The sequence below is a fragment of the Dasypus novemcinctus genome, chromosome 18, assembly GCF_030445035.2.
Source record: "Dasypus novemcinctus isolate mDasNov1 chromosome 18, mDasNov1.1.hap2, whole genome shotgun sequence".
Classification (NCBI taxonomy): Eukaryota; Metazoa; Chordata; class Mammalia; order Cingulata; family Dasypodidae; genus Dasypus; species Dasypus novemcinctus.
In genome coordinates, this window is record NC_080690.1 from 66191311 (window position 1) to 66214945 (window position 23635).

The window sequence follows — 23635 nt, forward strand, 5'->3', positions numbered from 1 at the left end:
AGTGCTGAGTTCTCCCCAGAAACCATGGTGGCAAGAAGACAGTGGTCTGCTATATTTAAGATAATACAAGAGAAATACTGCCAGCCAAGAATCTTATATCCTGCAAGATTGTCTTTCAAAAATGAGGGTGAAATTAGAATATGCACAGATGAACAAATACTGAGAGGATTTCTAAGCAATAGACCAGATTTTCAGGAAATACTACAGGCTGTGCTAGAGCCTGAACAGAAAGGACAGGGGAGATAGACCTGGAAGAGAGTCCACAAATGAAGATTATATCAATAAAATTAACTAAATGTGTCAAAAGAGTGCTGAAAATAAAATATGAAGGATAAAACTCAAATAGGAATAAACTTAACCAATGATGTAAAGCACTTGTCTTCAGAAAACTGCAACTCAATGTTAAAACAAATTGGAAAAGCCCTAAATAACTGGAAGAACATTCCATGCTTATGGTTGGGAAGATTAAATATCATTAAGATGTCAGTTCTACTCAGATTGATGTACAGATTTAATGCAATCCCAATAAAAATTCCACCAACATTAAAGAAAAATTGAAAACACAATCATTACATTTACTTAGAAGGGTAAGGAATCCTGAAGGGCCAGAAACATCATGAAAAGGAAATGTGAACCCTCATCTCCAGACTTTAAATCATAATACTTACCTATAGTGGTAAAAACAACATGGTACTGGCCTAAAGACAGACACAATAGACCAGTGGAACCAAATTTATGGTTCAGAAACAGATCCTCAGAGGTATGGTCAAGTGATTTTTGACTAGCCTGTCAAACTCACACAGCTCAGGCAGAATAATCCATTCAACAAATGATACTGAAAGAATTGGGTATCCATAGCAGAAAGAAGGAGGAGGACCCCTATCTCACACCTTATCCAAAAATTAACTCAAAATGGATTTAAAAAACTAAAAATAAAAGCAAGAACCATAAAACTTCTAGAAGAAATTATTGGAAAATATCTTCAAGACCAGGTGGTAGGTGGTGAATTCTTAAAGGAGATAAGAGGAGGACTGAGTGGACTACTGAAGTTTAATGTATGCAGAAGCTTTAATTAGCTTTACGTAAAATTGTGGAAATGTATAGAGTGGATGGTAGCACACAGTAACAGCAAAGTTTATGAATGGGGAAGTGACTGAAAATGGTAGTCTAGTTATATAAATGCCAACTGACAGAATGCTTGAGAATAATCTAGGAACTGGATAGCACAGTAAACCAAGAGGTGGGTGAGAATTGTGGTTGATGGTACAGAGCAAGAGTGTCCGTTGTGAGTTACAACAAATGTATATCACTACTGCAGGGTGTTGGGAATGTGGAGAAGCATGGGGAAAATACAGCTGGAGTGACCAATGGACTGTGATTAACAGTAATAATATAATATTCTTGCATCTATGCAAAAGATGTACTGTATTGATACTGAGGCAGTATGGAAAAAGTGAGCCAAATGGACACTACGGGCTTGGCAATAATCAGATGATATTATTTTATCTGTAGCAAATGGCACATCACATTGAGGTGTGTTGATGGAGGGGTGTTGTTCAGGAATTCTGCACAACTGTACAATTGTTTTATAAGTTTACAACTTCTGTCATAATAACTATATTTAGAAAATAATAATAAGGTGGATTGGGGGGAAAACACACCTAATGTACAACAAGAACTATGATTAGTAGTAAGATTTTGACAGTGTTCTTTCATACTTTGCAACAAACATCTCATGACAATACCAGGTGTTGGTGGAGAGTTGATGTATGAAACCCCTGTATGATGTTATACATGTTTCCTTTGTAAGTTCACAACTTTTACTATACACTTAATTGTTTTTGTATGTTCATATATAAATGATATAAAGATAATAATAATCAGATTGGTTAGGGGAAAATATTTTGTTTAGTAGTACTATTTTGACAATGTTCTTTAATCATTACTTTAAAAGGTTTAAAAACAATGCAAGTTATTGGTGTTAGGGTGAGATGTTATATATATTGGTTTGATGTTATATGTTTGTTTTGTAAGTTCACAAATATTATAAATTTATTGATTATATATGTTTATGTATGAGTGATATATTTCAATTTAAAAAGTTAAAAACTATAAAAACATTTTTTAAAAAAAGCATGAGAGTTGTGGCAAGACAGGGGAAGGGGGCACTAACAGCTCCTTTCTCCCCAGGCGCTGTCGGATATCATGAACTGCATCCTGCTGCCGTGACCCAGGTGAGCTGGGCTGGGAAGGGCTGGACTGGGGGCTGTTTGGTGTGACCACTCCGGTGGTTCGGGACCCACGGCACTGCACCTGGCACGAGGGGTGCCTGGAGAACATTCCCCAAGGAAAAGGAGGGGTGGGATAGACTCAGAGGGGGGTGCGGGCCCCTAGGGAGCAGGTGGGAAGATGGAAAGAAGAGCTGTGGCCTCACCAGCTTCTCTCCAGATGACTCGCTTCTGGAGAAGGATGGTTTCCGTCCCCCTTGTTGCTCTCAGAATTTTCTCTTTATCTCTGGCATTTACCAACCTGAGTAGTTTGTGCCTTGGAGTAATCTATTCCATTTATTCTAATTGGAGTATGCTGAGCTTCTTGGATATGTAAAATTCATTTCTTTCATGAGAGTTGGGAAATTTTCAGCCATTACTTCCTCAAATACTCTTTTCTCCCCTTTTCCCTTAACTTCTCCTTCTGGAATTCCCATAACATGTATATTCTTGCAATTCATATTTGTATGAAGTTCATTGATAAGTTGTCTCAAATAATGTGTCTCACCTGGGGCTTTGCCATATTCCTTTGCTTGGGCCATTTCTTCCATTTTCTTGGTATGGCTTGTAATTTTTATTGCTGATGTCTAGGCATCTGATTACGATAGTGAGTTTAGTCTGATGCTAAATTTCTCTCTCATGTAGGGATTTGGTGGCAGGAGGCTGTGTGTTACAGCCATTCTTTGATTCTTGGTTCAACTTGTTCTAGCTCTTTAGGATTACCCATATTTAGTTGCTCAAATCTGGGCCATGGACCCAGTAATGGTATGAGACCTGTTTCCAGGGGCCTGAGACACAAGGGAGGCTGTAAAGACCAGAGAAAGTCTTTCTTATTTTTTTTCTTTTAGTATCTTCACACGCAGTTCCTTGACCTTTTAGCAGATGAAGGTCTTTGACCACCCTCTCAGTTCAAATGTTGCCTGCAATGTTTTCACTGAAACACTGACCACAACAAAGTGCAGAGGATCCTGCCTATAGACTACACAGAGCCTCCCAAATCAAGCTTTCTCAGAGGCTCTTCTCCAACCTTTGCTGGCAGCCCCCTCCCTTATCCCAGGTAGAAAATAATTCCATTCCCTTCTGCATCCTCAACAACCAGTTCTTGTCAGTACAAAGGTGCTTGAGAGGGTTGGAGCTCTTTAGGTCCCACTGTCTCCCAGGACAACAATGGCATGGCCCCACCTGGCCGGGAAGGCTCCTGGGACACGCAGACCAAAGTTGTTGGCCAAAACCTGAATCAGCCTTAGGCTGTGTCCCTCTGTCCCCCTTTTCTGGTGACATAGATTCCTGCAGCTCCTTCTGTCAATAGCCACTGGCCAGAGCCCTGAGAATTAAAAGTTTGCTGCTCTGAGGGTGCAGGGTGGGGGGAAGAGCACTGACAGCTGCAGCTGCAGTTTTTACTCAGACTTTTCCTTTTGAGGTTCTATTCCTGTGCCCCTTTCACTTCTGGGTGATGTTCAGCCTTCTCGTGGTGTCTCAACCATAGAACATTTTTTCCAGGTGGTTTAAAGCCAGGAGTACTGAATCATAGAAGAAACCCACAACCAACACTCCAGAAAGATGGATGAACTATTTTATTTTATTTTATTCCAAATTCTACTCAATTGATTCATTTTTTAAAAAATATTACATTAAAAAAATATGAGGTCCCCATTCACCCCCACCGCCCGCACCCCACCACTCCCTCCACAGTAACACTCTCCCCCATCATCATGACACATCCATTGCATCTGGAGAGTACATCTCTGGGCATCACTGCACCCCATGGCCTGTGGTCCACACCATAGCCCACACTCTCCCACGTTCCATCCAGTGGGCCATGGGAGGACATACAATGTCCAGCAATTGTCCCTGGAGCACCACCCAGGACAACTCCAAGTCCCAAAAATGCCTTGAACTATTTTATTATGTGAGGACACAGAGGAGAATCTATCTCCAAATTCTGAGCCTCGTTTTTCAGTTTTCATAGGTTTATATAAGATTTCATGTGGGATCAGCACAACTTTTGCTCATTGGCTAAGACATTGCTAGGTGAAATTTTACAATGGGGTTTCAAAAGCAGAGTGCAGGTGCAAGGTTGAGGGCTGATTTACAGAAGTAGGAAGGGGAGTCACTAATTTGATATCTTCCTACTAGCCCATGTTTTCACAGGCTGATTTACAGAAACAGGGGCCAGGAGTTATTTATTTGATATTCCCCTGCAAGGCCATGCCCTCACAGGCCGATCCACTCCACAGAAGCAGAGGCAGGAGTGACTTGTTAGATATTTTTGCAAGGTAATGCTTTTTATTTCTTAACATTTCCCCCCTTAATGCCCCTATAATTTTTATAGGGCATTAATTGAGTTAAGTGAAAAAGCACCTTAATGTAGTAAAGCATTCTAGAAGGCACAAGTACACTATTAAGATTAGTGCCCTTTCAGCTATACTCCAGTCTCTGGGAGCTGTAGCTGCCAGTCCAGTCCCAACTAGCAAGCTGAGCAGTCCAAAGAGGAGTAGGAACCAAAGGGAACAGGAGCTCTTCTAGTTAGGTGATGGCAATTCTTGGTGGCTCCGGGCAATTCGGACTTGCTGCCAAGGGACCCTCAGGGATGGAGTGTGTTGCCAGTTGTTTTGTTTCTCATTGGAGGGTATCCTTTTAACTCTAGTATGATGAATCCAAGGGCCAATACCTGAAACTTTGAGAGCAGTGTGGGTTACAAGGGAGGTTGGAGTGTTTTTTTTTCTTTCGGGTTTTTTACCCAAATTTGGTTTCTGGGCAGGTGTGGTGTACTGATGGCCTAATAGGATGGGATTCTGAGACAGGACAGTTGTGCATATTTGGGCTAGGGTTTATCCCAACTGCTGGAGGGTAGAATTCTGGCCAGAATTTCCTAGGAGCCTGAGATTTCTCTTGAAGGTTTGAATAAGTGAGTGTGGTTGTTTAAACAAAACTTCAAAAGGTGAAAAGCCTGAGGGTCTGGGGGGTGCAGTCTGACTTCAAGGAGGGCTAATTGGAGTAGATTTACTCACAGGAGGCCAGTTTTTTTATTTTTTTAACAGACCTTGGCCTGGGTGGTTTTGAGGGCTTGATTCATGTGTTTTACTTTCACTGAGCTTTGGGGCCTATATGCTGTGTGGAGTTTTTACTTAATTCCTAACATTTTGCTAGTTCTTGCACGATGGCTGACATGAGAGCTGGGCCATTGTTGCTGCTTATGAATAAAGGTACTCCATGCCAGGGAACTATTTTTCAGAGCAAAGTTTTAGTTACTTTTTTGTTTTTCAGTGTCGATGGGACAGGCCTTGACCCAGCCCGAGGAGGTGAACATTACTACTAATAAGTACCTATATTTTTGACTTGATTCTATTTCTGTAAATTCCACTGTTAAGTTTTTAAAAGGAGCTGTTCCTGTGTGTTGGATGCTGGCTGGGCCTGGGGACCATGGGAGGGGTTGTTTCTAGCACAGGTTTAGCAACAGCTGCCAACGGTGGTGCAGGGTGAGTTCATCTGGGCAATGTAGTAATATTTTTCAAGCAAGGCTCCTAAAGCAGTCTTACCCGGGTGGGTGAGCTGGCGGTATTGTTGAACCAGAGTGTAGGCAGCCCCCTTTTGGGATGAAGACCTGGCTATCTGGGAGTAACCAGTTTCCCTCTGGGGTCTGGTGCCCTCCTTCTCTCTTTGCCCACTTCTGTTCCTCCTGGGTATAGTTTTGTTTTCAATGTGTTGTTTTAAAGTGACAGGTGAGTCACTGGCAGTGGGGCTTGCAGTTGAAGGGCTTTTTTTTTTTTTTTTGGCTACATATCAAGCCATTTTATCACCTAGTGTATTTTGTATTTAGTAACTGCTTTTATTTTCTTCTGATGTCCTTGATAATGGATGACAGCAACCCAGCTTGGCTTCCAGACTGCCTCCAATAATTGAAGGATTTCTTTTTTTTTCTCTCTCTCTCTCCTTCCCCATCCCTCAGTTGTCTGCTCTCTATGTCCATTGCTGTGTGTTCTGTGTCCGCTTTGTATTCACGTCAGCAGGGGTGGTGCCATTCCTGGGCAGGCTGCAATTTTTTCACGCTAGGCAGCTCTCCTTATGGGGTGCAGTCCTTTTGCATGGGGTTCCCCTATGCGGGGGACCCCCCTGCATGGCACAACACTCCTTGCAAGCATCAGCACTGCCCATGGGCCAGCTCATCACATGGATCAGCAGGCCCTAGGTTTGAACCTTGGACCTCCCATGTGGTAGTCCCTATCCACTGGGCCAAATCCACTTCCCAGAATTGCCCCTGCATTAAGAGTCCCTTCTCCTTATAAATTGCCCCATGGATATGTACAGTAGCAAACATATACTTAGAGTCAGTGTAAATGTTTACTGTTTGCCTGGTGGCCAGTTGTAGGGTCTGAATTAGTGCCCAAAGTTTTGCGTACTATACAGAGTACCTTTTAAGCAGGGGAGCTGCTTTTATTACATATATATGCATATATATATATATATACATGACTCCATATTTAGTAAGTCTCTTTTCGTTTCTGATAAAACTACTGCCGTTTTTGAATAGGGTTTGATCTGGGCACAGAAGTGGCCCATCTTGGAGGCTGGGGTGGCTGGTATACACTTTTTTGTCATTTCTGCACAGTTGTGTTCAGGAGTTCCTCTTTCAGTTGGCAGGAAACTGCCAGGATTAGGAAAAGAGGTGGGGGAGTTTTGAAGCTCTGCGGGAGCTCAGTTCAAGTTAATCAAGTCCCTTTTTGTTTCAGTCTTGGGATTCTTCCATTTAAAAGCAAATAGTGACTGACTTGAGGTAGCTACCCACAGGCAGAAAAAAGCATTCTTAAATCCAGACACATAAACCAGGCAGCCCCAGTTGGTACTGGCAGCAGCAGGGAGTTCCAGTGTGAAGTAAGCCCCCTTTTTGGGGTGACCTTTCTAGATTGGTTGGGTCTGGAATTTTAAGGCTGCTGCTAATAGGGAGACCTGCTGTTTTATTTGCTTTTTGCTCTGCCCTCAGCAGTTTTGTTCCAATTGACAAATACTTTATTTGAGACTTTGAGAAGCTGGCAGATGTTTATCTCTGTGAACCCATCTACCTTTTGAGGTTTTCGTCTGATGTCTGGCACAGCCTGGGCAATGAAAGCTGTGTTGACCATCCTCTGGCTTTCTGGGGCCTCTGGATTGGAGGGGGTATAGATCCTGTAGGCCTCGCAGAGTCACCCAGAGGTTCTTCAGGCTTTTGAGTGATGGGGGCCTTTTGGGACATGTTTGTGGCCACCTATTCCTTTCCATACCTCCCTGAGGAGGGCTTCTCCATACTGAGGAAGGGCCACCACCCCTGATCTGTGTTAAAGCCCCAGGCCTGCTGGGCTTCTGGTGCCACCTCTCAAGCTCATTCCTCTGGCTCCAAGACACCTGCAGGGGCCTGTTCTCACCACCACTTTCTGGCCTCCGTGAGGATCCAGTGTCTCTTCTCTCTATTGAACAGGATTAGGAGGAGTTGGCGGCAATCATCCCAAATGGGGCAGTGGGCTGGAAAATGGACTCCTTGAGGTCAATAAGAACCTGAGGCTTTTCTGAACATGTGGGGGTGTGGTGCTTCCAGTTTAGAAGATCTGCAGTTGTGAATGGCTAATAAAACAGGCTTGACCTCCCGGGTTGGACAGTCCTGTCAGCACTGATTTGGGCTGGGCTCTGTTTCATGGAGGGGCATCTGTAGTGCAGGCTGTGAGGACTGCAGTCTTCTTGCCAAAGGCATCTCATGATCCCCCCTCGGGGAGGCTGATGGGCTTGGGAGACTGAAGGTGGGGGAGCCTCTGGGAGATCTACCTGCAGGGGATCTGGGGCAAGGGGATGCCCTGGAACAGCTGGACATATGGTGGGGGTGAAGTGTCTTCCTCCAGAGGTCCTTGTAAAATAATACGCTAGCAATCTGAGTACTGGCCATCTGAGCTACTAGGACCCTGCTCTAACCCTTCCTTGTGGCATAGAATCGGACCCAAGGAGGCAGGATTTGGGTGATTTCTAACCAAGACTCAATGTAAGGAAACTGATCAGGGTGGCTGGGGGTTCCAGTGACTACACCCCACACTGCATGAAACTTGGTTACTTTGAGGGTTTCTTCTGAGGGCCAATCTACACCAAACATGGGTCACTCCAACTCACACAAGGTCCAGGAGTTCCTGGGGACATACAGACACCATAATCCCTGAAAATTTCTTTCTTGAAGTTTCTTTTTTAACATACACTCTAAAACTGTAAGTTTGGACTGTGACGATCCCATCCCTGAACCAGTGTCAATGGACAACAAAAGAGGGGGCCCCTCATGAGGCCACTCAAATGCCCACCTGTCTGCATCTCTTGCAAGGACTTAGGCTTGCCTTAGCTAAGGTGTCTCTGTAGAGTAATGATTAGCTGTTATGCTGTATGACGTACCCAGGAATTGCACTTTGGGGCCCACTGGGTCTCCCTAGTGCAGGCCATGGAGCCACAAACTGGATCAACAGAGGCAAGCCTCTGCAGTTCCCTGTTGGAAACTGAGGCACAGTGACCTCACAAGGAGAGATGTGCTGTCTCCATGCTAGTGCTGTCCCCATGGCTATGCTTCCAACCTAAGGAATGCGGTAATTAAGAGTTCCCGGCAAATGGGATGAAGCTGTTAAAGAGTGATAGAAAAGATGAGCCCACACATTTTGTAGTGAATAGAACACTTAGAGTTTGTACCTTGAGGTAAATTCCTTAGACTATGGGTAATGCTGATAGTTAATACGTGTTGCTGCTTAATGTCACATATGCTATGTTTATGCTTATTGGCACATAGGGTACATATGCCTGCTTCTTGGCACGTACACTGGGGTATATAAAGAGCCCCTTGTAAATGATAAAGTTGTCTGAGGAGTTATTACTCACAGACCACCTGATCCCAGCTCTCTCATTATTTCTTCCTTTTTCTTTCTTTCTCTTTCTTTCATTCCGGATACCCTTCGGGTCCAAATCTCCAACATCTGGTGCCCAATGTGGAACCCAAAGAAGTTAGTGAGTCTTCCAAATCAGTATCAGAACCATGGAAAAGATCTCGTTGAGGGTTGTGTGACGTCCAAAGCAGTGTGACTCAAGTCTTCTTTTAAGTAAGTAACATTTTCCGCGAAGTCATCAGGCTAATGGGTCATCAAATGGGACATGTGGAAGCATATTCGCAAGAGTTAGGAACTTTACTGAAAGTTAATGGATGCCTGTAAAAAGCTATGAATTACTAGAATTGTTAGCTTTAATACAAAAGCATTGTTGCTGGCTTCAGCCTCAGGAACATAACGTTTTAAATGTGAAACAGTGGAGATGTGTAATGAAAGGTTTACGAAGAGCATATCAAAAGAGGGAATTCATTCCATTATCAGTATGGGCCTTATGCCACCAGATAAGGGCACCTTTAGCCCATAAGTAAATTTCAAATGAAAGAAAGTAAATTGGAACAAGAACAGGAGCTTGAGGTGAATGGGGAACCATCAGATTTTCCCCCTCATCCTGATATTAACCCTTTCATCAATAAAAGGTCAGTGAAGTGTATCCAGTACAAGCCTCTGTACCTACTGAATTGCCTTCTGTTCTGTTTTGTTTCCATGCTAATTCTGATTGGGCCTGTTTAACCAAAATAATAAAATTAGTACAAAATTTTGATCAAGGTGTTAAAAGGAATTTTCAGTTTCAAATCAATAGTTTATTCCTGAACTTCAACCCTCAGTATAGTCTTACAGAGTAGTAATCCAAAAATGTGTGTTAACGGTCTGTCTAAGCTGCTAAATAAGAGCTTAGCTACATTTATGCTGCTCAAGTTATTCTAACTGAGTGCTGGTAACTATTAAAAATGTTTCCAAGCACAAGCTTGCATGTTACAGGCAACATGGATTCCAGAAGAAATCTTTAAAAGTAAAATCTAAGATGTGATATAACAGAGAACTTAAAAGCAGCTATACCAAGAAAGTAAGAATTACGAGTCAATTGTAAACTGTATGTTTCTGTTAATGTGTTGTAATTGTTTTGTGTTTGTCTGTTTGTTATGTCATATAAATTAATAAGTAAAAATTTTTAAGAGATCTATTCAAATGGCCAAAAATTAAATAAGTGCTTATATTAATACATAAGTTTAAATGTTAATAAGATATCCACAATGATAAAAATTGTAAGTCTTGATTAACAAAATTACTATAAGTCTTTTCATAAAAAATGGTTCTTGCCTAGATTGAAATGAATAGTTTCTTTTTCTTCACAGGATAAAATGAAGGATGTAAAACTGAAATGAATATTAAAGAAGCTTAAAAATTTTTGGGAATGCTGACTGAAATTTAATAAGTTTTTTCTAAAAGGTGTGTTTTGTCCTAAAGTAGGATGGCTAATTTTCATAAACTCTTGGGACCTAAATGCATGTGGCAAGTTGTAGAAGGTATTGTGGTAACTTTAAGTAAGGGAATGTGTTCTGTGAAGGTAAAATTTGTCTTAAAATAACATAATTATAGTCCATATGGTTATAAATAATCATAAGAAGTTTAATGAAGCATTGTTTAAATTAAGGCATTTAAATGGCTAATTCCAAAAAGTCTTTATTAAACAAACCCTGAATTGATAATACTAATGACAAAAGGTAATTTTGTAACAGGAAAACTTGTTGCAGCCAGCCTCCCCTGCCAACTTGCTTCTAGGGGACTGTTTCTAGTATTGCATGCTATTAAGTATTTAAAGTGAAGAAAAGTTCATTATTTTAACAAGCTGGTTTAGTGTTGATGGCAATTATATGTTGTAAGAAGTTTCCCTCGTAACTTAATATGTAGGATATATGGAATGTGTTTTTATTGTTAAGGAAACAGGAGATGATTTTGTCCTAAGATAAAATGATTGATTATCGGGAAAGAGTAAAATGTGGGTCAAAACCTGAATGAATACTGAAAGTGTAGAAGGTTCATGGAAAAGAAATTTTTATGATTAGTTAAATAAAATTTGATGGGTCTGTCTATAAAGTTTTAAAAGGTTTAGTATCAAGCAGTATACTAATGCAAAGATAAAAATTTTTTCCTTTTCCTTTTTCTTTTTTTTTTAAGATTTATTTTTATTTTTATTTAATTCTCCCCCTCCCCTGGTTGTCTGTTCTCTGTGTCTATTTGCTGCATCTTGTTTCTTTGTCCGCTTCTGTTGTCATCAGCAGCACGGGAAGTGTGGGTGGCACCATTCCGGGCAGGCTGCACTTTCTTTCGCGCTGGGCGGCTCCGGCGCACTCCTTGCGTGTGGGGCTCCTCTACGCGGGGGACACCTCTGTGTGGCACAGCACTCCTTGTGCGCATCAGCACTGTGCGTGGGCCAGCTCCACATGGGTCAAGGAGGCCTGGGGTTTGAACCGCAGACCTCTCATGTGGTAGACAGATGCCCTAACCACTGGGACAATTCCTTTTTCCCTGTCCTTTTTCAAAGTCTCTCAAATCATCAGTCTGTTTTGGTAAAAAATTTATGAAAAGTTTTTATCCTGAATACTCAGTATACAAAGAAAGTCTATTTTATCAAAATAGCTTCTTGTGCTTTAATCTCATCATTTCCTCAGTGTTTGAAGAAGGATCTTATCTCTTTTAAAGGAAAATAATGTTTAAACCTGCTTTCTAAAAATCAAATCCTGAGTGGTAGCTTTTTATTTCAAACTAATTACAAGAGATTTGTTCTTTTACCTTGAAAGAGAAATTAAAGTAACAGTTAAGTTCATTCAATATCTTACAAGTTGAGAAGAGAGTGTTTAAAAGTGTTATAAAATTAATAAGATTTTAACCCCCTGTTAATTAAAGTTGTATGATTATAAGTTTCAAACGAGTACTTAAGAGTGTATAAATTTACTGATATTTCAGCATAATATTAAACAGAAGTACCATGTGGTTAATTATGGTTTTAATTATTATAAAAAGGTATGTGTCACAGAAACAACCTCTTCTCATAAATTAAAATAACAACATTGTAGTATGCAGCAGTCTCAAATATTGCTGGTTTGTTCAAAAAATTAATATCCAACTATGTCACTATCACTTTGTTTTAAAATGTGCTAAGCTAGAGCAGCACTGTACCTAGGAGTTTCTTCCTGACTGTCTTCATGTTACTCAAATGTGGCCAGTCTTGAAGCCAAACTCAGCATGTAAATGCAATGCATTCCCCCCCAGCGTGGGACGTGACACCTGGGGATGAGCCTCCCTGGCACCGAGGGTTCACTACCAAGTACCAGCTGATGATGCAACTAGAAAATGACCTTGAATTAAAGGTTCAACGTGGACCAGCAGAATATCCCTGTCTACATATAATAACAGGATTTTAAAATGTTGTTTGACCTAATGTAAGGGGGAAATGGAAAGGAGAAATGAGTTTATATGGCTATGAGTCTCTAAAAAAGAGTCTGGAGGTTGTCAGAAGGATTGCCCTTATGCACACCTGAGCAGACTCTCAGAGACAGATAAAGTAGATACAACCCCAGGTATGGGTTCTTTTGAGGGCTAAAGAGACCAACAGGTTCTATGGTCATGGAAGATGGGGTTCACTGCCATGTCAGTTGGCCCTTCTTTGGAGCTGGTGTTTCTGCATGATGGAGCTGGACATAGATGGGATCTCTTTTCACAAGGCTTTCATGCTACTTTACTAGAATTGTAGTTGGTGCTGGGGTTTAAGATATATCTAGGGGATTTGAATCTCTGGACTGACAATATGATAGCCAGGCCCTGAGCCTCAACAGACTTCAACTCCTACACTCTGATTTATTGGACTTACCCCACTCAGCTAACATGGAGTTGAAGAAGGTCAACCACCACACCATGGAGCCTAGAGTGCCTACAACTGAAAGCAGGAGGAGTGCATCCAGTATCCATGTGGAATCTAAGCCTCCTCTTGACATAGATGTGCAATGGACACAACCAATCCAGGGTCCACAGAGAAAATGTGGCATTGGTGTGGGAAAAGTGGCCATGGTGGCTGCCGGGTGTGGGGAATGGGAGGAAGAGATGAGATGCGGAGGCATTTTCAGGACTTGGAGTTGTCCTGGGTGGATCTTCAGGGACAATTACCAGACATTATAGATCCTCCCAGGGCCCACTGGATGGAACATGGGAGAGTATGGGCTATGATGTGGACCATTGACCATGAGGTGCAGCGATGCCCAGAGATATACTTATCAAATGCAATGGATGTGTCATGATGATGGGAGAGAGTGTTGTTGTGGGGGGAGTGATGGGGTGGGGGCGGTGGGGTTGAATGGGACCTCATATTTTTTGAATGTAATATTTTTTAAAAATGAATTTTAAAAATTTTTTAAAAATTTTAGAACAAAAGAATAAAGAATAGATAATACAGTCTCACAGAGTAAGAAAAAAAAACAAGTCATAAAAACTCATAAAAAAGATTAGTAAAATCAGAGTCCAAAAGCAATATTGAAAACCAGAAAACACTGGGAGAAAAAATTCAGAATGTGGCAAAAAATTTTCCAAACTACACATTATCATACTTCTGTGAGAGCTGAATAAAAGAATGTGTGAGTTAAATAAAGATATTTCCATGCAAAAAAAAAAAAAAGTGCTAAGACTTTCTTTAGTATTTCCTTAGGCAAGTCAAGGCAGCCTGCATTCTTCTATCTATGGAAAACCCAACAATGGACTTTTGCAGTGCTTCCCCAAGGCTGTGTGCATAGCCCAACCATCTCTCCTGGTGTGGTGATAATAATCTACCTGCATAGAAAAAATCGGTGGCTGAAACTCTAGTGATGACAGTATGTTAACCAGTAATCCTTTTTTCAGAATGAAAAGAAACATCAGAGACACTATCTTATCTTAAGAGCCTGAGCTAAGCATATAATTGAGACAGGTTGCAAAGTCCCTGCTGCTCTATCAAATTCCTAAATGTGGTTTGGTTGGGTGGGATAAAACTATGCCCTCTGTTATAACTGATGGAATGTAATGTTTTCTCATGTTAATAGAGTTTGTAATAATGTTGATGTGCTAAAAATCTTTCATCCCTCATTTAGCTCAAATATTAAAACCGTTGTATGTATTAATTGGGAAAAGTCCTTCATGGAAGTAGGAAAACCTCCAGCAAACTGCTTTAAATAATAACAAAAGGAAGGTAAATTGTGGACATTAACTTAGCCTATGAATTGGATGTAGCAAGCACCCATATTGGCTTTGGGTAGATTTGTAGCAAAAGTAAAATTCTAAATAAGTAACCTTTGAGTTTTAATCACAATTCTGGAAGGAGGTCAAAAGGACAATATAAATAAGGCAGTTGTGTGCAGCATGGGAGGCCCTGCTAAAAGTGACAGACTTAACCCAATAGTGTTTACTCACTCCAAGGACCGCCATCCCTATCCAGGGGTAGATTGCAAATACTAAAAACAAGACAGAAATGATGGACTGTTGTAAATCACCCTCAAATTATGAAAAAACATCTGAGATACCTGCTAGTGTAACAGGTGACTGTCATGTCCCTGCCCACTCCACTAACATCCCTTTTAGGACTGTTGATGCAGATGCCTTTGTAAAGATCCAGGACCCTACCACTGAAACCTGAGAAAAGGCAAAATGGCTCCACTGAACAAGTGAACATCGATGAGCCATGGCCAAAAGAAGAAAAGGCATCTGGATACCAGTGAGAATGATGCAGATTTGACAGGCATCTTCTGAAAGTCAATTATTGCTACATAAGAATTCTTGAAATGGACTAAATGCTTTATTGGACTGCTTATTATAAGCATTTTGGGACTGATTGGAATCATTACAGCTACTGCTACTGCTATGGTAGCTTTATGTGGAAGTACAGACTCAACAATACGTGCATGATTGGCATAAAAACTAGTGATTTGTGGCATAGCCAAGATCACATTGATGAACAGTTAAATAATTGGGTTAGTGACATAAAATCTTCTGTTTTGCGTATTGGAGATCATTGTAAAATTCAAACTTAAGGGGATTGAAATGGGATTGGAATGAAAGCAAATTTTGTATTACTCCTCTTGCCTATAATTCATCTGATATAGAAGGGGGAAAAATTAAGAATCATTTATTAGGCCATAGAAGTAATGTCTCTCTGAAAATAATGGAATTACAAAGAAAAATATTAGAAATGTCTCAAAATCAAATTCATGTAGCCAATGATAAGGATATTTTCTCAGATATGATTTCACATATTACAAAATTTAACCCAGTTAATTGGTGGAAATCACAGCATTTCCTGTCAGCTTTAGGAATAGGGTTAATCTTATTTGTTCTGTTGCTCATGATTCTTGCCTGTGCCAGACAGTGCTTTTGAAGAAAATTGCGAAGCATAACAGCCATGGGACATGCAAATAATCTGGTGCTAGCAAAAGCACTTCAATAATTTCCCCAAGTCAAATAGCTTGGCTGGTAGCCAATGATGAGGAAGACTCTCAGAGGAGGGGAACCTAAGACAGGCACAGTCACCTAGAATAAAATAAAAAGGGGGAGATGCTGGAAACTGAGGCACAGTGGCCTCACAAGTAGAGATGTGCTGTCTCCATGCTGGTGCTGTCCCCATGGCTATGCTTGCAACCTAAGGAATGCAGTAATTAAGAGTTCCTGGCAAATGGGATGAAGCTATTAAAGGGTGAAAGAAAAGATGAGCACACACCTTTTGTAGCGAATAGAACACTTAGACTTTGTACCTTGAGATAAGATTTTTTAAAATTCCTTAGACTATGGGTAATGCTGGTAGTTAATACGTGTTGCTGCTTAATGTCACGATATATGTGTTGCTACTTAATGTCACAGATGCTATGTTTATGCTTATTGGCATGTAGGCGATGTATGCCTACTTCTTGGCATGTACACTGGGTTATATAAAGAGCCCCTTGTAAACAATAAAGATGTCTGAGAAGTTATTACTCACAGACCCCTGATCCCAGCTCTCTCGTTATTTCTTTTTCTTTCCTTCTCTTTCTTTCATTCCCAATACCCTTCGGGTCCAAATCTCCAACAATCCCCATTCATTCACTCAATCACTCAGAGGTTACACAGTCCCACCCAAGGGACTGCCCTATCCTGGAATCTCAAATCTCAAGATTTTGAGAGGTGATCAGTCTCCCTTTCCATCCAGTGAGGGGCCTGCCTGGGACTCAGAACCCTGGGGCTTTACCTTTCTGATATTTCCTGATATTGTTCAATGCACCTCTCCACGAAGCCAGGCCAGGGTGGAGAACATGGCCCACAGGGATCCTTTCCTGAAGAAATCCCATCAAGGGAACAGGTGGCACTCCCTTGTTCATGTGGAGATCTCTGCCAGCCATGCCCGCCAATCCCAAACTGGAGGCTCAAGGATACAGCATGGTTGGGTTTCCCAGTCAGGGAACCAAACGTTACAGCAAAGCCAGGAATTCTGAACCACAGAAAGACCCAAAACCAGCTCTCAGGAGAAATAGAAGAACAGATTGATTATGTGCGGGCCCAGAGGAGAGACAACCTCCAAATTCTAAGCCCCATTTTTCAATTTTCATTGGTTTATATGAGATTTCAGGTGGGATCAGCATAACTTTGGTTCATTGGCTAAGACATTGCTAGGCAAAAATTTTCAAGTAGGGTAACAGAAGCAGAGTGCAGCTGCAAGGTTGCAGGCTGATTTACAGTAGTGGGTGGGGGAAAGTCGCTCGCTTGATATCTTCCTATGAGGGCATGTTTTCACAGGCTGATTTACAGAAACAAGGGGCAGGAGTTATTTATTTGATATTCTCCTGCAAGACCATGCCCTCACAGGCTGATCCACAGAAGCGAGGGCAGGAGTGACTTGTTAGATATTTTTGCAAAGTTATGCCTTTTATTTCTTAACACTTTAGCTAGTTTTCTGCTAGAGAAGTGACTCCTATGTCTCTGTAATCCACCATCTTCCACGAGGTCCCATATTTTAACTTTGAGTCAAACAAACCAATACCAAAAAATGACTTTCAGAACCTTGCAGAGATTTGACTATGGATTGTGTGTTAAATAATATTAAAGAATTCCAGTTAATTCTGCAAATTGCAAAATTAACATGGTGGTCATGTAAACAATACATACGTTTTTATTAGACAGTGTTCTCTAGAATAACAAAGCCAATAGGACCTATATTTTTATATGTGTAGAAATATTAAGATATTTTATTATAAGAATTGGCTCATATGGCCATGGGGATTGGCACATCTGAATTACATAAAGCCAGCTGCAAGTTGGAAACTAGATCAAGGTGACTTTCGATTCCGCAGGTGAAGCCACTAGATGGCAACCCCCATGAAGGTGACAAGGAATTCAGCAGGAGGAGCTGGTTTTCTGCATTAGAGACAGAAATTCTTTCTGACTCTTGAAATCATTTCCTCTTTTAGGCCTCCAACTGACTGGATGAGAAGACTCCTGGTATTACTGAAGACAGTCTCGTTTGTTGATTGTAGATGTAACTGACCATAGATGCAAATAACTAATAATTTACATTCATAATTAAGACTCAGTCCAGTGCTCATTTGACAAACCACTGGACAGTATAATCCAGCCAAGTTGATACATGAAATGAACCATCATAGTCCACCTCTTGTCAGCTTGGCAGATGTACACATCTCCATTAAAAGATCCTTAATCTTTAACTAAGGGCAGTAACACAGTCATGATTGAGCTGACATAATTCAAGTGTCCTGCATACAACAGGAAATGCGCAACTTACAATAAAGGGATAGGATAGGGAAGAACACAAAGGCGTTTGTTTAACATGTATATACAAACACATTCCTAACAAACCAATGAAAAATACTCATGATTATTGCAGGCCTCATTACTACAATTGGTAACAAAGTCATAACTTGTACTTCTATCTACCTTTTTCTGCTACCCATTCCATGTTTCCTTTACTCTCAGTAAGCATCTCAGTTGGTTATGGTTCTTTGTCTGGTGGAGTGACCCAAACCTTCAGTCATGAAAATTCAGGGACCTTAGTAGTTCTGCCTGGATTGGGTGTTGCATTTTTCATTGACTTTTAATCTCAGGACATGGAAGTACTAAGAGACTAAGAAGTACTAAGGAATCACCTGTATCCTAGGCAAACTCTACCTCCACTGTGTAGCTGCTGCCCTATTCCCCCTTGATAATTAGGATAAATTACCCCAGCCAGCAGAGTAATTCCGTTCATTACCTGTTGATTCAGAGGGAAAAGGAGCCCAAAGTGGCCGGCTGACAGTCTGAACTTCCAGTTCAATATTGTCATTCGTATTCTAGTAACTTATACACAACCTAAAAATCCCCCTTTTAAGCACACTCAAATAAATAATTCAGTGCTATTAATTATGTTCACAATGTTGTGTTACTATCACAAACATCCATTAACAACACCTCTCCTTTACTCCAAACAGAAACTTTGCGCCCATGAAACATTAACTCTCCACTCCCTAACCCACCCCTACTCTGGTAACTAGTATTCTAGTTTCAGACACTATGAATTTCTCTACTCTAGTTATTTCCTATCAGTGATGACAAATTATCCATTTTGACAAGTAAGTAATGTCATGTTTCCACCAACCAAGGAGTCTTTTGTATTTTTTTGAAGTTTTTCTTTGAAAACAATTTAAGACTTACTGAAAAGTTACAAAAGTTTTACAGAGACCCACATTGTAACCCTTTCCGAGCCTTCCCTAAGATTAACCTCCGAAAGGATATTTATTTATTCTCTCCTCTCTCCCAACCCTTATGTTTTCAGCTCTCTGTGTCCATTCTCTGTGCCTTCTTCTGTGCCTGCTTGTCTTCTCTTTAGGGAACACTGGGAATCAATCCTGGGCCCTTCTGGAGTGGGAGAGAGGTGCTCAATCTCTTGCGCCACCTCAGCTCCCTGGTCTGCTGTGTCTCTCATTGCCTCTCTTCTGTGCCTCTTTTGTTTGTCAACTTGCTGCTCCAGCTCTCCACTCAGGGCAGCTTGCCACATGGGCCAGTGCTCCTGTGTGGGCCATCTTGTCTTCACCAGGAGGCTCCGGGAATTGAACCCTGGACCTCCCTTATGCTGGACAGGAGCACAGTCACTTGAGCCACCTCCGCTTCCCCTCCTACTGCATATTAACATCAGCACCATACCATAAAATACAGACCTTCTTTGCATTTCATTGGTTTTCCCATGAATGTCCTTTTTCTGGTGCAGGATTCAGTCCAAGGCCCAACCCTGCATGTATTGTTCTCTCCCCTTAGTCTCCCAAACTGGCGACAGTTCCTTTGTCTTTCTCTGTGTTTTATGACTTGGCACTTTTAAAGAATATTGACCAATTCTGTAAATGTTTCACACTTGGAGTTTGTTTGAAATTTTCTCATACTCACATTGAAGTTAAGCAATTTGGTTATGAATATCTTGGAAGTGGTGAATACTTATGACATCCTATCAGGGGTAGAGGTATAGATATGCTTCATCATTGAGAAAGTTAACTCGATCTCTTAGCTAAGGTAGGGTTTGCCAGGCTTCTTTTCAGTGTCAAGGTACTATTTTTTGCTTTCTGATGAATAAATTCCTGGGGAGATACTTTGACACTTTTCTGCACAGATTTTAGGATCCACCAGGAGATTTTGCCTGCAGTGATTGCTACAGAAATATGTGGTCACAGCCTTTTGATTTTTTTCCTTTTGTGGTGACCAATGACACTGTTGTCAGGTGCCCTGACTACTTCTGCCCTCCCCAACTACCTAGAAACTAAGCTTGTCTGACTATCTGGACAAACAACTTGGTCTGCAGGAAAACCGAACAAAGTTCAGAGCCTGCAGTTCAAGTATCAGAGTCATCCCTTCCCTCCCCTGTTCCAGCAGATGGCTCTGAGGTGCTTTCCCACTGCCCTTTGTCCTGACTACAAATCCCACCCCCCTGCAGACTGGGAATTGAGTTCTTTTCTCTCTCTTCTGCTATAGCTGCCTATAAATAAAGGTATCCTTAGGTTCAAATTTTTCTTGGAGAGCAGCATAAACCATGTGCATGTGTGGGTCTCTGGATGCTACCCCAAGCCAGTATTCAAACAAAAAGAGAAATAGATAACAATTATCAGGAGGAATTTGATATATTTCTCTCAATAATGGTAGAACAAGCAGATGAAATAGGAAGTGTGATGGTTAGGCTATTGTGTCATCTCAGCCAGGTAATTGTGCCCAGTGGTTTGGTCAAGCAAGCACTAGGCTAACTGTAATATGAGGGCATTTATGGACCTCAGTCGCCATTGACTTTACTGCAGTGGTAATTCATAGATAGCTGGTTATAATTATATCATTTGGAGAGATTGCCATCAGCAATGAGTGACACTTTCCCCTTTCAGTTGAATCCCTTAAAAGGGGAAGTGATTCCTGGATTGAGAGAGAATTTCCCAGCTCATCTTTGGACAGCCACCCTCTCCCAGAGCTCCTCAAGCACCTTCCCTGGACTTTCCTTGCAGCCCCTGGTTGGGGCCTGCCTGCGGAACCTGGACTTGTGCAACCCACGACCACGTGAGAGACTCTCATAGAATCACATACTATCTTTTGTTCTTTCTACTTCCCTAAAGAACGCTGACTAATACAGTAGCCAAGATAGAAATATCTGAACCACACATTCATTCCATCTCAGAAAAGAAAGTGTGGGGTCAAGGAGGTGCTTTGATCTGCAGACTGAAGGCAAATTTCAGGATCAGACTCCCCTGGGCCACTGCGCCCACTGAGGGGCATCAGAGATAGTGAGAGGCACGTGGACCCCGGGCATGCAGCTGCCACCAGCTGAGCCCCAAAGATGCCTGCACCTCTTTCACTGTTGGGAAAGGGCTCCTCGGCCAGGCACCGCACTTCCCAGCTCCGGGGCCCTGGGGCTCTCTGTGGCCAATGCCATGTGGGTGGAAAAGACTCCTGTGCTTCCAGGTTAGTGATTTCCACACAGGTCCTTCCTTTTCCCTGGATGAACGTAGGGCTCCGGGCTCAGGCCCTCAGGAGCTGGGTCCTGGTGCACTGCGTGGAGCAGGGCCTCGCGCCCTCTCCCTGGCCCTGGAACTGCCTGGAATTCACCTGAGTGGATCACTGACTTCCACGGCAGCAGGGCAGTGTTCAAGTCACACCACGCACCAGCGCACTGACTAATCGCCTCCTGCCAGCTGGGGTCAAAGCAAGCCCCAAAGCACAGATGCGCTGAGGTCAGCTTCCAAACCAAGGGCAGGTGCGGGTGCCTGGGCCCAGCCCCTGGGGGAGGGCAGCAGGGCATCCAGGCAGGGTCTGCGGGGGGGTGGGGAGACCTGGGGGGAAAGGAGGGAGCCGGGGCGGAACCTTGGGGGAGGGGCTCGGGCGGGGCGGCGGGTAAGGTCGCCTGTGATTGGCCGGGCCCGAGGCGCCCTGGGCCTCCGGGGTGGACACTCAGGCCCCAGGCACCGCCTGACCTCCACCCTGGGGCGGTAACTCGCGGACCAGGGCTGCGATGGAGCCGGGATGGGACGCGCTGCGCGCGCTGGGGGCCGTGGCCGCCACGTGGCTGCTGCTGCGCGCGACGTGGGGGGTGGGCGGCGCCGTCTACGTCTACCTGCTGCCCCAGGTGCGCCGCGGCGACCCATGGCTCCGGTCGCAGGGGGCCTGGGCAGGTGAGAGGGCTCCGCGCCGGTTGGCCCGGGGGACCCCAGGAAGCAAGAGGTGAAGGAGGGGGCGGTCAGTGAAGGCAAGGAGGCAGGGGGTCCCTGAGGCAGTCCAGGAGAGCAGGCGACAGAGACCCGGGCGGAGGACGATGAGTAGACAGAGGGAGGGGGGTGAGCCATAAATGGAGGGGTAGGGGGGATGAGGCCAGAAAAGAGGGAGGTGGTCCCCAGGAGCCTCAATCCCAGGAAAGGTGCAGGAGGCAACTGTGAGGGGAGAGGAGGGGTCAGCGGGGGAAGGATCTGGAACCGGCTGAGGAAAGCCTGGGGCCAAGTCCTGTGCAGGCTGCAGACGCACCTCCTCCCCGCTCCTTCTCTTCTTGTCCCAGTGGTGACAGGAGCCACTGCAGGCATTGGCAAGGCTTATGCGCACGAGGTGAGCAGGGACACCAGGTGTGGTGTGTGGGGTGTGGGCAGGAGCTTCTCAGAGCTGCTTGCCTATAGCCCCCCAACTCATCTGAGCATTGTGTGATCTAGTCTCAGATGCCCCCTCCTCCAGGAAGCCTTCCATCTGCCCACCCCGTACCTTAGGTCAGGTGTTCACAGTGCCCCTCTACTGTTTCTCTCCTTTCATATCACCACCCTAATTCATGAATTCAAATCATTTTTATTGACCACCCTCTATGTGCCAGGCACCATTCCAGGCACTGGAGATGCAGCGGTGAACAAAATAAGTTTAAATAAATGAAAGGACCTGGCCTCATGAGGTTATGTTCCAAGGGGAGACAGCTAGACAGGTGTAAAGAGATACCTAAATAAAACAGCGGACATGCTGAGGATACCTTCTGTGGCACCCACTGGACTTTGAGCCCCAGGAGGGCAGGGCTCTGGCTGTGCCGATCCACAGGCTGGCCATGGGGACTGCTTGCTAGTGAAGGGGTGGCCTGTAGCCTCACAGCATCAGCCTCTCATGCAGGGGGCAGTGGGGAAGTTTAGGCAAAACCTGCCTCCAAAGCTGCTGGACACTAGGCCCACATGGCACATCTCCCTCAGGCTTGTGGCTTGAGAGAGGCAGGCAGGCCCCAAATGCCGACCATCCCCCAGTAAGTGACCCCCATCCCCCACATATTTGCTCACTCTTTGGAGGGGAAAGGCATTGGAGGCAGAAGGGGTAGCATGTGCAAGGGCGCTGAGGCAGAAAAATCCAAGGGGTGTCTGTGGGGCTCAATGAACTACCTGCTGGGCTTGGATTTTCTTAGAGGGGTGTGGGCAGGAGCCTGAGCAGGCGTCAGGCCACACAGGGACTAGGGGGCTGGGTGAGGCCTGTGGCTTTGGCCCTGGCATCTTGGAGAGCCAAGGCAGTTTCTAAGCAGGAGAGAAGCAGGGCAGGTTTGTGCTTTAAAAACACCTGTCTGACTACAGAGTAGAGAATGAATGGGAGGGCAGGAGACTAGGAACTGGCACTAACAGGACCTGGGGTGGGGACACAAGAAGAGGAGAGGTTCTGGAAAGGGTCAGTCATGGCCACAAGTGTTCCCAGCACCAGCCAGCAAAACCAGGAGGTGCTCAGAAAAGACACTTTGGAAGAATGTCTGAGGGAAGGAAGGAGGATGACCGATGGGCTCTGCATCACTGAGAAGAGGAGCTGGAGGCCATCCTGGGCCCCCACGGCCCTTGCTCTGGCCGTGCTTCCCCTCCAGCTCCTGTACATCCCGCACTGCCCCAGCGCACCTGACCCCACGCTGCCCTCTCAATGCCAGCAGGGCCTTGGCACGGGCTCCTCCCTCTCCCCGTGTACTTCTCCAGAACATGCTGCACGAGGGCAGGCCTC